General features: G+C 34.2%; 1 pseudogene; it reads right to left on the reverse strand.

Annotated features, from left to right (window-relative positions):
- Positions 1-1505: 1505 nt before the first annotated feature.
- On the reverse strand, positions 1506-14598 carry LOC143440667 (vomeronasal type-2 receptor 116-like; annotated as a pseudogene).
- Between the last annotated feature and the right edge of the window lie 427 nt (positions 14599-15025).

A 15025-nucleotide genomic window follows, 5' to 3' on the forward strand; every position in this document is an offset into this window, starting at 1 on the left:
ACACTCACACACTTTTATGTGTGTGTGTTTATTGTATGTGTGTAGGTATGTGTATGCATCTATTTATCTAAGTATTTATCTATGTATTTATGTAAATATGTATCTGAATATCTATATATTTGTATATTTATTTAAATTTGTATATATGTATATGTTTATATGTATATGTGTATGTATTTGTATACATTTATATGTATATATATTTGTGAAAAGTTTGTATGAGTGTGTGTTGGAACTTTGTTTCACACATTATATGTATATGTATGTACATATGCAAACTTTGGGTGTTTGTTGGAGCTTGCTTCTTTCACCAGTTATGTGTATATATGTGAATATTATGTATGAACTTATTGGAGCCTGCTTGTTGGAACTTAGTTCCATCTGTCCACCAGTACTTGTGCATACTTTTGTAAGTGCATATGTGTATATATGCATATATGTGTATATGTGAAATCCTTTTTGTGGGAGCATTTCTCCAGTCTTCTTATGTGTGAAAAAATATGTGTTTGTCAGTCTGTCTACCTGTATGTTTGTCTGTATGTCTGTTACTGGACCTTGTTATTATTCAAGCATAGTGTGTGTGTGTGCTTTATTTCCCCATCTTATCTTTATCTTTGCTAATAGCTGTCTTCCAGAACGATCAGGCCCAGTTGATTTCATACAGCAACACCCATAGCTACTCTCAACACCAACACCCTAGTGACGCCTTCCTCATTTTATGTCAAAGCTTATCTTTTTCACAGAGTCATATAAATTTCATATATTGAAGAGATTGTTTCAACACACCAGGCTGTCTTTGCCAGTTTCTTTACTGTGTCTTTTATGGTACACTTAAAAGTTTAGGATTCTTATGTAGAATGCATGAAGTTAAACCCAGTCATCTCTACTCATATTTCATCCTTTCTGTGTAGGTTCCTGTAATTGTGACTTCTTAGTAGAACATTAAAAAGCAGAATGCCAATGTAAAATCTTAACCATATTCTATATTTTTTTAAAAAGTCATGTAATTTTAGGTGTGTGTGTCTGTGTGTCTGTGTGTGATTATGTGAATAAATATGTTCAGGTAAATTTGGAGCCCAGAATAGACAATCTGATCCTTTGTAGCTATTAATACAGGAGGTTGTTAGTAGCAATTGATGGCTTTTGATATTGAATTGGTTCATCTACAAGAGCAGAGCATGATTTTAATTGCTGAGACATCAGTCCATCTCTTGTAATATTCTATCAACTTGATGATAATAATATTTTTTTCTGTTACATTCCTAGAATAATTCATCTAACTCTTAGAATGGATCAGGATTATATTACCTCTTTCTTGCAAAGAAGAAGATTGTTGTAGGACATTGGGGAAGGTTATAGGAGAAAATGTAGACCTCAGTAGACATGATATTGTTAGGCAGTATCATTAGAGAAAAAAAGTGAGAGTCATTCCAAAATGGATAGTTATTATAATGTAATCTAATATTTGGTGATTATGAACCAACTATACATGTGTCAGTTATATTTTATGAACAGTGAGTAGGGGAAGATGATTTCTCCCTGATCTTTTGAAGACAATTTCTGTCTGGTCTAAACAGTATTGTGTAACATTTGGGAACAAAGATGCAGCCCAGCATCCCTGCACTAGAAGCCAATGTGGAGAAGATCTCCACAGCGACCATGATCTTGCCTTTGGTGCTGTGGTAAACAGGGAGGAAAGTGACCCAGACACTGCAGAACACCATCATGCTGAATGTTATGGACTTGGCTTCATTGAAGGCACCAGGTAGGTTTCTGGAAAAGAAAGCGAGAATGAAACTTGCAAAGGCCAGGCAGGCCAGGTATGCCAGGACACAGTAAAAGGCAGTGTTTGAACCCTTGTTGCAAACAATGATGATGTGGCCATGCTCATATTGTGCATCAGTATCAACAGAAGGAGGAGAAGCTCCTAGCCAGACTGTACATATAATAACTTGGATGAGAGTACAAATGGGAACGATGTAGTTAGATGTCCTTTAAACAAGAAAGTACTTCATTCTCTGAGAGGCTGTGACTTTGAATGCGAGTACCACAGTAATTGTTTTGGCCAACACAGTGGAAATAGCTACTGTGAATACAACTCCAAATGTGATTTGCTGTAGGATGCAGGTGGTCTTGTTTGGATGGCCAATATAAAGCAAGGGGCAGAGGAAACAAAAGATGAGTGAGATGAGCAAGATGTAGGTGAGAGAGCAATTATTGGCTTTAACTATGGGAGTAGCATGGTGCTTCACAAAGACGCCAAGAACCATAGCAGTGAGAGCAGAGAATCACAAGGCCATTAAAGAAAGTGCCATCCCCAAGGGGTCTTCATAAGTTAGAAAAATAAGAGCTTTGTGAATGCAGTGATTCTGCTCCGTGTTAGCATATTGGTCCTCTGGACACTGGACACACAAATCCACATCTAATGGAGAAATGAAAGTATTATTAGTGCAGCTTCAGCAATTTTACTGTCAGGATATTTTATTTAAGTATAGAAAAATTGTTGAAATATGTGAATCTGGTTGCTGAGAATACTTTGAAGGTTGTTGCTACATAAAATAATTGATTCCATTAGTAAATGGTTTTCATTGTTATGGGGAATGAAAGGAAGAATATTTTTTATTTTGTCTATTTATTTGTTGTGATCATTTATCATGGGTGTTTTATCATGAACATGAGAGTAATTGGTTTTGTATGGGTGAAGTATAACATTGAGAATAAAAATTCAAGCTTATATGAAAATATTTTCAATGTTTGTAACTGCAAATATTATATATATATATATATATATATATATATATATATATATATATATATCAAATTTTATCCTCTTTCAGCTATAGTACCACAATAATCTTGAGGGTTTGTCATACAAAGCAATAACCCTATCCTTGAAGGTATAATCCTCTGTAACACCCACCATTGTATGTGTGAAAAATCTGATTGCCATTGCTCTGAATTACTGGATAATTGCAATAAGGAATAATATACTGTCAAGATTTGAAGTCTTTTATATGGAAAATTGCTTTTGTTGACAGCTTATATCAGTTAATTTGTTGGAGGGAATAGGATTTTAGCTTGGTTGTGAATAGAATGTGTTGCTCGTAGAGAGTACTTGAGTTTGGTTCCCAGAAGAAATGTCAGGTGAACCCAAACAGCCCTGTCGAATTGCTTAAGTGTATATTTTATGTAGAACTGCAGGCATATCAGAACAACAACATGTAGGAGTTTGTGACCTCCTTTGTAATGGGTTCTGGGGACAAACTAACACAATCATAATTAGTGGAAATAGTTTTAACTGCTAAGCCATGTTACTAACCATAAAAGCCTTTAAGGACTTCCATTCAATTATGTTGGATGGCATCCTAAATGTTGGAATAAATGGATGCCTGCCAATTATGTTTAGTAAATACTGAAAATAGTTTTTTGACTAATATGGGCTATATAATTTCAGATAACATTTAAAACTTGTGGCTAACTCTTTTAAGGACAAAACAATTTTAATCTATTCTCTCATGGAAAATATGAACTAGGTACTATGTATTCTAGTATTGAGTAGAATACTTTTACTTTTTACACATCATGTGTCAACAGTGATTCTCAGTTTTCTATGTTTCAAATATTGTTGAACATTTTAAAAAAATTCTCTAATAAAGATATAAGTTTGTGTCAAATTTTCTTAAAATAATTTTGTTTAATCAAAAAGTGTCTATATCATACAAAATCTTCTGATTCATGCTTATCAATTTCTGATAATTTTAACAAATTATTATTTATCCTCTTCATTAGTCTTACAAAGGACTTGGATCTAGTTCCCACTAACCACCTTCCTTATTCTGTCTTTCACGTCCTTCTGTACTTGATAGAGATGCACAAACTTATGTAAGGGTACATACATCAAGACAATATTAATAAATATTTAAAGATTCCCAATCTTTAGAGAGAATTAATCACTAAAAAGGATCTTCTCTAGAACATGCTAACACTGAGGTTTTCTTATCAAAACTCTTTAAGAATATGTTATGTCGTATAAATTTTCAAGGAGTCAATGATATATTACAAGTTCTGTTTTTCTTAAATGGATATTTTAATTATTTTATTCCTATAATAACTAACTTTAAAAACCGATATACAAATTTAACGTTCCATTTTAGACCACTTCAGTGCTCCTATATGGGTGCAAGATGATAATCAATTTGAAGAATTTAACCCTGAAAGAAATACTCACTTGTCTCATTAGAAATTTCATTTTCTGGGCAGGGACTACAATCAAAACAGCAAGCTGACATTCCATTCTTACTGAATTTTCTAAATCCATGACCACAATCAGCACTGCACACAGAGGTTGGCAACTGAAAAAAAAATAGATGTATCATTCTATCAGGAGTTTTAATTACCCCATTCAAAAATTATATTGAATGTGATATTTATGAGCTTATTATATATCAACAAAATACTAGGATCAGTATTGCCTGTAGGGAGTGGGACATTAGAAATCATGCAGAATAGGCCAGTAAGCAGAGTTCCTTAAGTGACAACATTTCAGTTGCATTTTCCAGATCCATGCCTTATCTTCCCTTGAGTGTAACTCATAAGCCAAGTTGAACTTTTCTTCATCAATTTGCTTATAGTTAGTGTTTAATAAGAGCAACTTAACCAGTTGTGTGTGAAGGACATAAAAAACATGGGAAAGAAGACCTCAAATATTAGCTAACCAAAATAACCTCAATAACATTAGGATGACAGACCTTAACAAAGTAAGCAGAAACAGAAAAACAGGTGCATATATCCACTTCTATTGCATTTGTGGTGAGGAGATGCTGAGTTTCTGTATAGTGAGCTGGAAGGTGGAGTGTTTCCTTTAGTGAAAAGGCTTTATAGAGCCTGAAAATATGGTGAAAATATTGTGGATTTCTGTATTCTGCATTTGCATCTTTTGTATCATGTTAGGTTTGATGTTGCCATCATAGAGTGTATTCTTCACAGGCTCATGTCATGTTCTCCAGAAATATGATTAAACATAACTCTTCTTTTTTGTTTTTGTTTTTGTTGAAACAAGGTCTCACTGTCCTATTGTCATCCCAACCTGCATACTTGCCCCAGAATCCAAGAAACAGAAGCAGGTTAAACTGGAAACCATAAAAATAAATCTTAAAACATATAGTAAGGAATACAAAGTTAGCTTTCCAAACTTGACTGCTTCTTGAGGGAGTTTTAGCAGTAATAACTAAGTTCTATTTATGGGGCAGAAATTGAGAGTGTGACCATACTCTAGTGTCTTAGTTTGAGTTTTACTTCTTTGAACAGACACCAGTACCAAGGCAACTCTTATAAGGAGAGCATTTAATTGGGGCTGGCTTCCAGCCTAACAGGCTCGGTCCATTATCTTCCTGGAACCTGGCAACATCTAGGCAGGCATGGTGCAAGAGGACCTGAGATTTCTCTATATTCATCTGAAAGCTGCTAGCAGAATTCTGACTTCAGAACAGCTAAGATGGGGGTCTTAATACCCACACCCACAGTGACATACCTCCTCGAATAAGGACACACCTACTCCAACAGAACACTTCTCTAAATAGTGCCAATTCCTGTGCCAAACTTATACAAACCATCACATCTAATATACATATGTACACACACACACACACACACACACACACATATATATATAACAAAAAGAAAACTTTTAAAATTTTAGTTTAATTTATATTATTTAAATTTATCTTATTAAATTAAATTTAATTTATCTTATTTTTGTAGGGTGCATTCCTAGACAGAAAAAAAATGAAAGGACTAGGAATGGGGTATGAACATGATGTATGATTTGAATTTCCAAAATAATCAATAAAATATTATCAATAACAGTAGCAATACAAATAAACTAAACTCATTTTCTGTGATTTTTTTTTAGAGAAGATGAGCCCAAACACTCTATTACTACCAAAAATTATGTGTAAATTATTACTTAGGTTTTATTTCAGTGTTCAATATTTTTCTTATACCTGTTTTTCCTGTCAGGCATTTTAGTGGTGTTTATACTTTATTTTGACCTCTTGTGTTCTTCTTACTTTTAAATATGATGGAGTTCTTTGAATGTTATTCAGAGTCCTCATTTATTATTTATGACGTCTTATAATTGTGTTCATCCTGAAAGTTTTTCTTTCTCCTTTTTCTACAAGGAATACATTCACTGGATATAGTAAATAGAATGGCAGTTATGACCCTAATATTTTAAGCACATAATTTTCATCTTCCTCCTATAAGGAAGATAAGAATATCCATGGTGTGTTACACTACATATAACTAAAGAAGCTAAGTAATAAAGAGGGCACGATATGGGAAAAAATGTATCTCCCTGCGAGCCAAAAATAGAATAGACACCATGGGTGAAAGGGTTTGGGGACTGAATGGGAATGAAGTGGGATGAGAATAGAAGGGGAGGACAAAGGAACAGATTCTTTGCAAAGACCACTGAAGTGGGAGTGGCACCTCTTAGTCAAGCTAGAATCCTAGGGCCTTAGAAACTCCCTGAAATTTATGAGGATTGCCATGGCTAAGTCTCCTAGCAAAGTGGGATACAGAGTCCATATTGGCCATATCTAATAACCAGACAAAATTTCCAGTATTGTTTCTAAAACAACGTTCCATCCACAACATCCTTAACCTACAATTAACACTGCCTAAAGATCTGTGGGAATAAAGATGTAGCAAAGAATGGAGAAAGCTAACTAATAACTGAGCTAGCTTGAAAACCTTGGATGAGAGAAACCCCACCCCTGATGCTGGTAATAATATTCTGTATATTTGCAGGCAAGTCTAGCATAACCATCGTCAGAGAGAATTCACTAAACAATTGATGGAGACAGATTCAGAGATCAATACCCAAACAATATACAAAGTTTGGGGAATCCTGGATAAGATGGGGAATGTCATGCCTGGAAGGATGTCTTGGTTCTTGGGTGGGCATGGCCCTGGAACTCTGGGAGAAACAGCAGGCATTTGGCCACGCCCCAGAATGCAGGTTCCTACATGTGGTCCACATCTCTCATTAAGCTGCACCTGAAGTCACATAGGACACAGGTAGAGGGTGTGACTAACAGGCCTCTCCCTCGAGATATTCGTATTCATGAGTTATCTAAAGGCCTGGAAGTGAAGCTTAGTTAAGTTCCTCCTCTTTTTCCCTTCCTATTTAAGCCAGCTCCCCCTGGCTTTTAGGAGGGGGTCACCATCCATGCCCATCCACATTCACCATGAACAATAAAGCTTTGAACTCTTGGACTCCACGTGTCTTCTGGGTCCTGCCGCCAGGTTTCCAACCTTTGGAATAGGACTTTCTTGAATCTACTGCAACCGGCAGTTGTTGCCCATGTGGAAAACTTCTTTGCAACCCAGCCAGTCTGCTGCTGTGGCTGCATATATGTGGGAGCTTGTGGCATGGAAAGCTAGCCCAGGACCCTGTCACAGGTGTCCACTCGAGTTTCTTCCCACAGGGGAAGAATGATTGTCAGAGCCAGAGAGATCAAGGACATAACATGAAATCCTACCCATCAACTTACCTGGGACCCTAAGGGCACACAGTGACTGAACCACTTACTGCAAATAATGCAGTGGATGAAACTAAATCCTCTATACACAGATAACCTTTGTGAGGCTTGGTCCTTATGTGGGGCACCTAAAACAGTAGCAGGTTTGTGTCTGACTTTGTTGCCTGCATTTGGGAATCATTACCTCTACTGGGCTACCTCCACTACACCATAGGAAAATGTGAAACTGTGCCTAGTTGTTGTGCAACATTGTATGCCAAAGCATGTTTCTGAGGGAAGCTCTTTTCTGAAGAAGGAAGGAGTATTATATAAGAAGGAAAGGAAGGATAAGGAAGAACTAGGCATAGGAGTAGAATAGGGATTTTAAACTGGTGTCTAAATGTACATCTAATGAATGCATAAATTCATTAACTACATTCATTTAAATATGAGCAATGTTGGTGGATCCTGCTGTTACCCAGAGAGGGACTTTCTATGACACAAAGTTCTCTCCTGCACCTTTCACATTCTTGCTTTGTCCACAACAAATTTCAGTCAAAAATGTCAAGAATTATTTCATTTCACTAGCTGATCATTTGATATTTAAATGCCTCTATTAGACAGATGTTCACATTTGCCACATTATTTTGGAAATATACAGCTGCAACATAATAAAATTACTGTTGATACCTAGAGTATGTCCTTCCTTGCCTTGTTACCATAGGTTTTAATAAGATCTATTAATCATACTACCCTGTCACTGATTTTCATTTTTCCTTGTAGTGTCATCTTTGTCATCATATGAAGTTTCCAGTACTTGTACCTTGTTTTCAAGTTTTCCCATTCTTTCCTCAACTTGGGGCATTCATTTTGTGAGTCTTTTCACTGAAATAAGTATTTGATTTATTTTCTTTTTACAGTTTGTATTTGAGATTGAATCTCATCTATTATTTTGTACCCTTATGAAATCTCTTTGTCATAAACTTACTCATGGTCTTACTCTAATAAAATATTAATATTTTTACTGTATTCTACCAGAGGTGGCTACTTTCCTCTTTGATTTTTTTTTTTAGCAATCTTATAATCATTCTTTCATTCTTTGTTTAGTGTAATATTTTATATACACTCACTTAATTCTGTGACTCTAAGGTATGGAAACATATTGCCTTGATATCTTGTTTTTATTTATTAAGTTCCACATTAGGATTAAAATATATGTGAATAAAATACTGGTTACGTTGTTAAAACCAAAGTCTACTGTCTATCAGTGGACATGTTTGTAAGGCTCATGTAAGGCCTTTTTAGAAATCACAAGTGATTTCAATGCTATCATTTTTATGGTTATGTAGCCCTGTAAATAAACTTTTAGCTTTTATATTTTTTCACTAAGAATGGCATTCTTTAATGCGTTGTGTAAAAATATACATGCAGAAAAAGCCACTCATACCCATAATAAGAAAAACAGTAAAAACAATATGTAGTTCATAACATATCTAAAATTGTCATAAAATGTTATTATATGGTTACCTAGAGGTGTTGGAAATTCATGAGTAGTTGGTAAACAGCTTTTAAAATTCATAATAAAAATCAGTTACTTAATTATATCGAATTTAAAATGAACAGGAGTTTTTTTTTTAGGAGTTTTTTGAAGAGGTTCAACATAAGACTGGAAATCACTCTGTAATAGTTAGAATAGAACTGATAGAAAATTGCTCACTTAACTGGAAATAATATCAATTTTTTCTAAAACCATTTTATTTCAGTGTTAAAGGCAAGAAACAGATTCTAATATGATATAAATACGTTGTATACATGTTAGAAATTCTCAGTGAATTAATAAAATCTCATTCAAAAAATTAAAAAGAAGAACATAGATTAGGAGGCTAGAAATTGGTCTCTCACATGACAATCCATTTCATTTCACTAGTTTTGAGGAAGGTTGGATACACACACTTGACATGATTTACTGCTGTGTAACTTAAATTAGTACAGTTAAGACAAACACACCTGTGTGCTTCCTGTTGCCCACTCTATCATATCATCAGATAAATGTAGCTGTTGACAATTTGGAGAATAGAGACTAAACATTGCTATTTTCACTTTAAGTCCAAGTCCCTGTGGAAAATTCCAAATGTAGTAAATGTCATACTTTTCTTGCAGTTTGTCTCTTTGGTTCATATTCACTCTGTCACCAACAGGATTAGTGAAGTAGGTGTTTCTCAGAGAGGAACACAGCTGAAAGACAGGCAGCATAGTATAGAGTACACATTCTTCCTTATAATAACAAAATGTATTCTTATTTCATCTTAAAGGCAATTTTATTTACAGTATGCAGGCGAAAAATCCCAGTAAAAGTAATAGCAAAAACAAAATTAAAATGTTCTTGTTATTTTAGACCTCTAAGAGGAGATTGTCAAACAAGCACAAATATGCATGCAGACACAAAACATATATTTGCAATATAGAATATACAAACACAACAAACTGAGAGAGACTGACATCCTTGTAGAGATATACACATAGCAGAAGTACACATAAATGTAAAAGTACATGCCCATACTCATATTAGGAATTACAAATATACACAGAGACTTAATTTTCATCAAAAAAGTCAGACACAGAAACACACAAAACAATTACCCAGACACACACACAAAAGCACATGTAAGAACATGCACAAATAAATACACACACACACACACACACACACACACACACACACACACACACAGAGAGTAACATTAGCACACAGACAAATTTATGCTTTCATACAAAAGCACAGAGGCAGAGAAAAACAGTAATATGTAAATGAAAGAACATACACAAAACACAGGCACATGTAGTCACATGCATTGATAAATGTACACAAGAATATACACTTAGACAAAACCAACCATCCAGATAGTAATTGGAACACAGAAAAATTAATGTTAACTGCAATAGGCAGTTATATAGACAGAAACACACATTTACATATACGTATATACTGCTCTCTCTCTCTCTCTATATATATATATATATTACATAAACAAAATTCAATGAACACATCATTTATACTCACTCTTGATGTACTTTATTGCAACTTATTTTTTCTAATGGATGTTTGAATTAGGTATGTATATATATATATTTATATATACATATATGAATGATTATATATAATATATATGAATAAGTCATAATTCATAATATATTATGACATATATATACATATGAATATATGACATATATATATGAATGACTACTAAACTGGTAGGTTGTCAGCCTCCCATGGCCCCTGATATCCTCACCTGCACTGCCTGCTCTAAACATGATGACCAATGTGGAAGATAAACATATCTTTCCTTTTAATTCTAGTTTATATATCAAAATCTGAGTGCCTGTTCAAAGTTGGATACATGCAAGATTTGGATTAATGAAACTTTTAGATCATAAAGCAATATATGAGTAGTTTATATACTACTCATATATTCATCTCTCTCTCTCTCTCTCTCTCTCTCTCTCTCTATATATATATATATATATATATATATATATATATATATATGTATATATGTATATATAATTGGATACCTAGATATGGGTATAAACACAGATATACAGACACAGAAACATACAAATATAAAGCAAGAAATATACATTTATACCCATAAGCACACAAGATTCTAGAAAACTGAATTATCATGCTATTCCTGTATATAAAAGACTCTCAGACCACCAAGTGATGTCCCTAACCTACAGTGGGAAGAGCATAAGTTTAGATCTCTAGTTAAAACATTCTCCTACAGTAATTATAACATATTTGACAATTAATGAACAAGGATTCACCATTGAGTGGGTTCATGGGGAAAGGACTGAATATGTTTTCAGTATTAGAACATGAGATATTTAATCTGTAAGAAAGTCACAGTGCTACATCAACAAATTCTGCCTTTGGTTTCATTCCTGGTATATGAGAGTTTTATACAAACATATATATTTACATGAACACCAGGAAAAATGTTCATAAACCATTCTATTTTGGAAAATATTTTCTAGTATGCCTGGTTTGAGCATCTAGGTGACTCAAAGGCATTGATAACATGAAATATTATATAATATAAGAAGCACTACCTTTTTGAAGTCATAATTTTGTTCTTTCCCATTGTCAGTAGGGATATTATCAACCTTTTGAAAAGTCACTTGATGGAGGGCATGGGCAAAAGCATACACAGCATTGTATATGTCATAACTCCCTTCAATAAAGGCCATGTCAAAAGAATGTTTAATCAACCATTCCAATGAGTGATGGGATGAGCAGTTCCTCAGTGTGTTACATATAGATGCTGAGACTTTACAATTAAAGTACATCCATTCCATCTTCATCAGATATTCATCTGAGTATTTGAAAGGTTTCAATGTCTGGACAAAATTTTTAAAACCAGAAATTTCACCATGGTTTTGTTCAAAAGCAAGAGTCCCCCATATGTTATCAAATGTCAAGTCTTTCTTACTAGGAGTGACATCCCACTGTGAGGTGGTGATCCATATTCTCTGTATACCTAGAGATTCCCACATCCTGAAGCTCACAGCTAAGGTACTGTCTGTGTCACCATAAATGATGACAACATTAGTGGATGATGTCATGATTTGGTTGTAATGCACTTCGGCTCTTGTCATGTATAAATGCATATTGACTGGTATCATGCTGACAAAAGCAAAGCAGACTGTATTTTTTTCCATCTCTCTTCTCAAATAGGAAAAAAACTGGATACCTTTATCATTGTCTGAGATTGCCAACCCTACCCAGTTCCACCTGAAATAAATTATGAAAGAGACCAGGGCAACAGCTAGAGATGTATTCTCTGAGGCCATCTGATATAAATAAGAAAAATTTTCATGATCACTCAAGACAGGATGAAAGGATCCATAAGTAAGCTGAAGGAACTAAGACACAGAAAGCAGTATGATGCACAGTGTATTTCTAAGAATTTATAAACATATTTTCTGCAGATTTATAGAAATCTCAGGTAGCTATTATTTTCCCCCATCTCTGTGTCATACAAGAACAAGTAGAAGTTCAATCAAGACTTGAATTAGGTCCCATTAAAATACACACACATACACACACACACACAAAAAAAAAACAGACAAAGACATATACACATACATACACATACACACACACACACACACACACTGGCTCACGCCTATTAAGGACGTGGTGACACCAATAGATATGTGATTTCATGAATTTCCACCATTTACTCAATACAGTCACACACACACACACACACACACACAGAAAACAGACACAACCACAAATATATACACACACTTACCTGCTGAAATACGAAATTCTTTGCAAGTATATGAAATGTAATAGTTGCTGAACAATTTAGTCCTGTAAGTACCACTCCACAATTTATGTCTTCTGTACAGCTATAATTAGGGAGAATTTCATGATTTTGTAATGAGAAATGTATAGCTTTGAATACGGATTTCCAATTACAATTGTATTCTGAGAATTTAAATACTAGAGACATATTTGGCAAAAGATCAGGGTTCCTGTTGATATCATTCATGGAAAAAGCCAAGGCCAGAGCATATTTTTGGTTTTCAGTATGTGGTCTGTAAAACATTACATGGTTTATAAGAACAAGAATTTACACACATCATTTGAATTCATCACAAGGACAACCCTGCACTGAATTGTATTGATCCGATATCTTAAGGATTGAAATGACCTGTGTACTTTGGTTGAGATGATATAAGAAACTGGAAGCTCAAAGAACCTTTAAATGTTCATGATATGTACAATTTTCATGGTCTCACAGAGAGTTCTTCCCATTTTTTAATGCTTGGTAAGAAGGTAAGTAAATCATCAAATGCTTTGACCAAATGGTAAAAATATTCACATATTTATTTGAAATTTGTGAGAAATATGTAAAACACCTGGTATGTGGGCTCCATTAAGTTTATGGTATTTCTATGAACTTGACTCTATTGGCTAAGACAGAGAAAGAATGACTGTTGAGTTCACAGCAGTCTTCTATAATAATACTTGGCTCATGAAGTTAAAATTAATTTTCATTAGGGATATATATATATATATATATATATATATATATATCTATCACACCAACACATAGTTATCCTTACCTTAAATGCTCTTTCTTTCTAAAATTCTGTAGCAATGCAATAATACTGTTTTTGTTTACCTTTTTGAGAATCATAACTATTGTCTATTGAGAATTATTTCAAATCATCTGATTGATAAAGATCAAATATGTTACCTTATTATTAATTTTTTACTAAGAGTTAAATATCTGTATTCCAGTTAGAAACTGTACATTTGTGGTGTCTTTATATAAATACAATACATTTTAGAATATTCTTTATGAATACACAGGAAAAGGTGCCTTTAAAAATTTCAATAGCAGAGTACAGAAATTTGTGTCTAGTACTTGTAAAAATCAAACACAAAAAATCACACTGCACTGTGATGGACAGACCACCAGTAGATTATATGGCCTTTTGCCTAAACATAGGAAGTATAAACTCATAGAAAATTTATGCAGATTCTTTCAAAAACATACCATTGGATACTCTGCTATCGAAACTGTCAAGTGGAGGGATATATGTGGTAGATAAAGGACAAGAGTTGTCTTATTGTTCAGTTTGTATCCTTCTGAACTCGAGGCTAATGGAAAAAATATATTCCGGGTAAATTTTAAGTGCTAATACATTAAGCATTTAATAGAATTTGGAGTTTTTTCTTGTTTTGTGGGTTGACAAAATAGAACAAAAGACTCCATAGCACTGCCTTGGTTTTCATCCTCAGTAGTCCCAGGAAACATCCATGATGGCATTTACATGGAAAATACAAAAGCACTTACTGTATGTCCAGAATATGACTGAAATATTCTTTCTCCACAGGCTGTTTTACTATATTAATAGGGAAGACACAACCCCTTCCCAGGTTTCTATTCTCATATTCATTCTGCTTCATACTCCAAAAGCACCTGGGATAAATAAAATCAGCTACAAGAAATGGAATGTCCAGGAGCAATAAGGGTAAAATCAAGGTGAACATATTGTTTCTTCTCTGAGCATGGGCAGTATGGATTGTGAAGACCACACTAATCAGAAATCAAACAGGTACCAATTTATCTTGATGTACTATTATAATTGTGGCCAAGGGAGATGCCACATCTGTATTCATGTTTCCTTTTTTACAGGTGATTCTTCACCCCTAGAGGAATCTTATACACTCTCTCCTGAGGAGCTTCATTTGATGTCTCCTCTGCATGTAATAATCTTCGTTGATAAATATAGATCACTATGGTGAATCTTGATGGATGATATCACACATATTTGTTGAAATTAAGGTCCCTGGAAAGATTCCACTTTGTGAAAATTTGGTCCCAGTACTGACTTAAAATCAGTTTATGTGAATTACTTATGTAATATCAATAGATTATGTTAGTTGATCTACCATGAGACATGCATTAATGTTTTAG

The sequence above is a fragment of the Arvicanthis niloticus genome, chromosome 30, assembly GCF_011762505.2.
Source record: "Arvicanthis niloticus isolate mArvNil1 chromosome 30, mArvNil1.pat.X, whole genome shotgun sequence".
Taxonomy (NCBI): Eukaryota; Metazoa; Chordata; class Mammalia; order Rodentia; family Muridae; genus Arvicanthis; species Arvicanthis niloticus.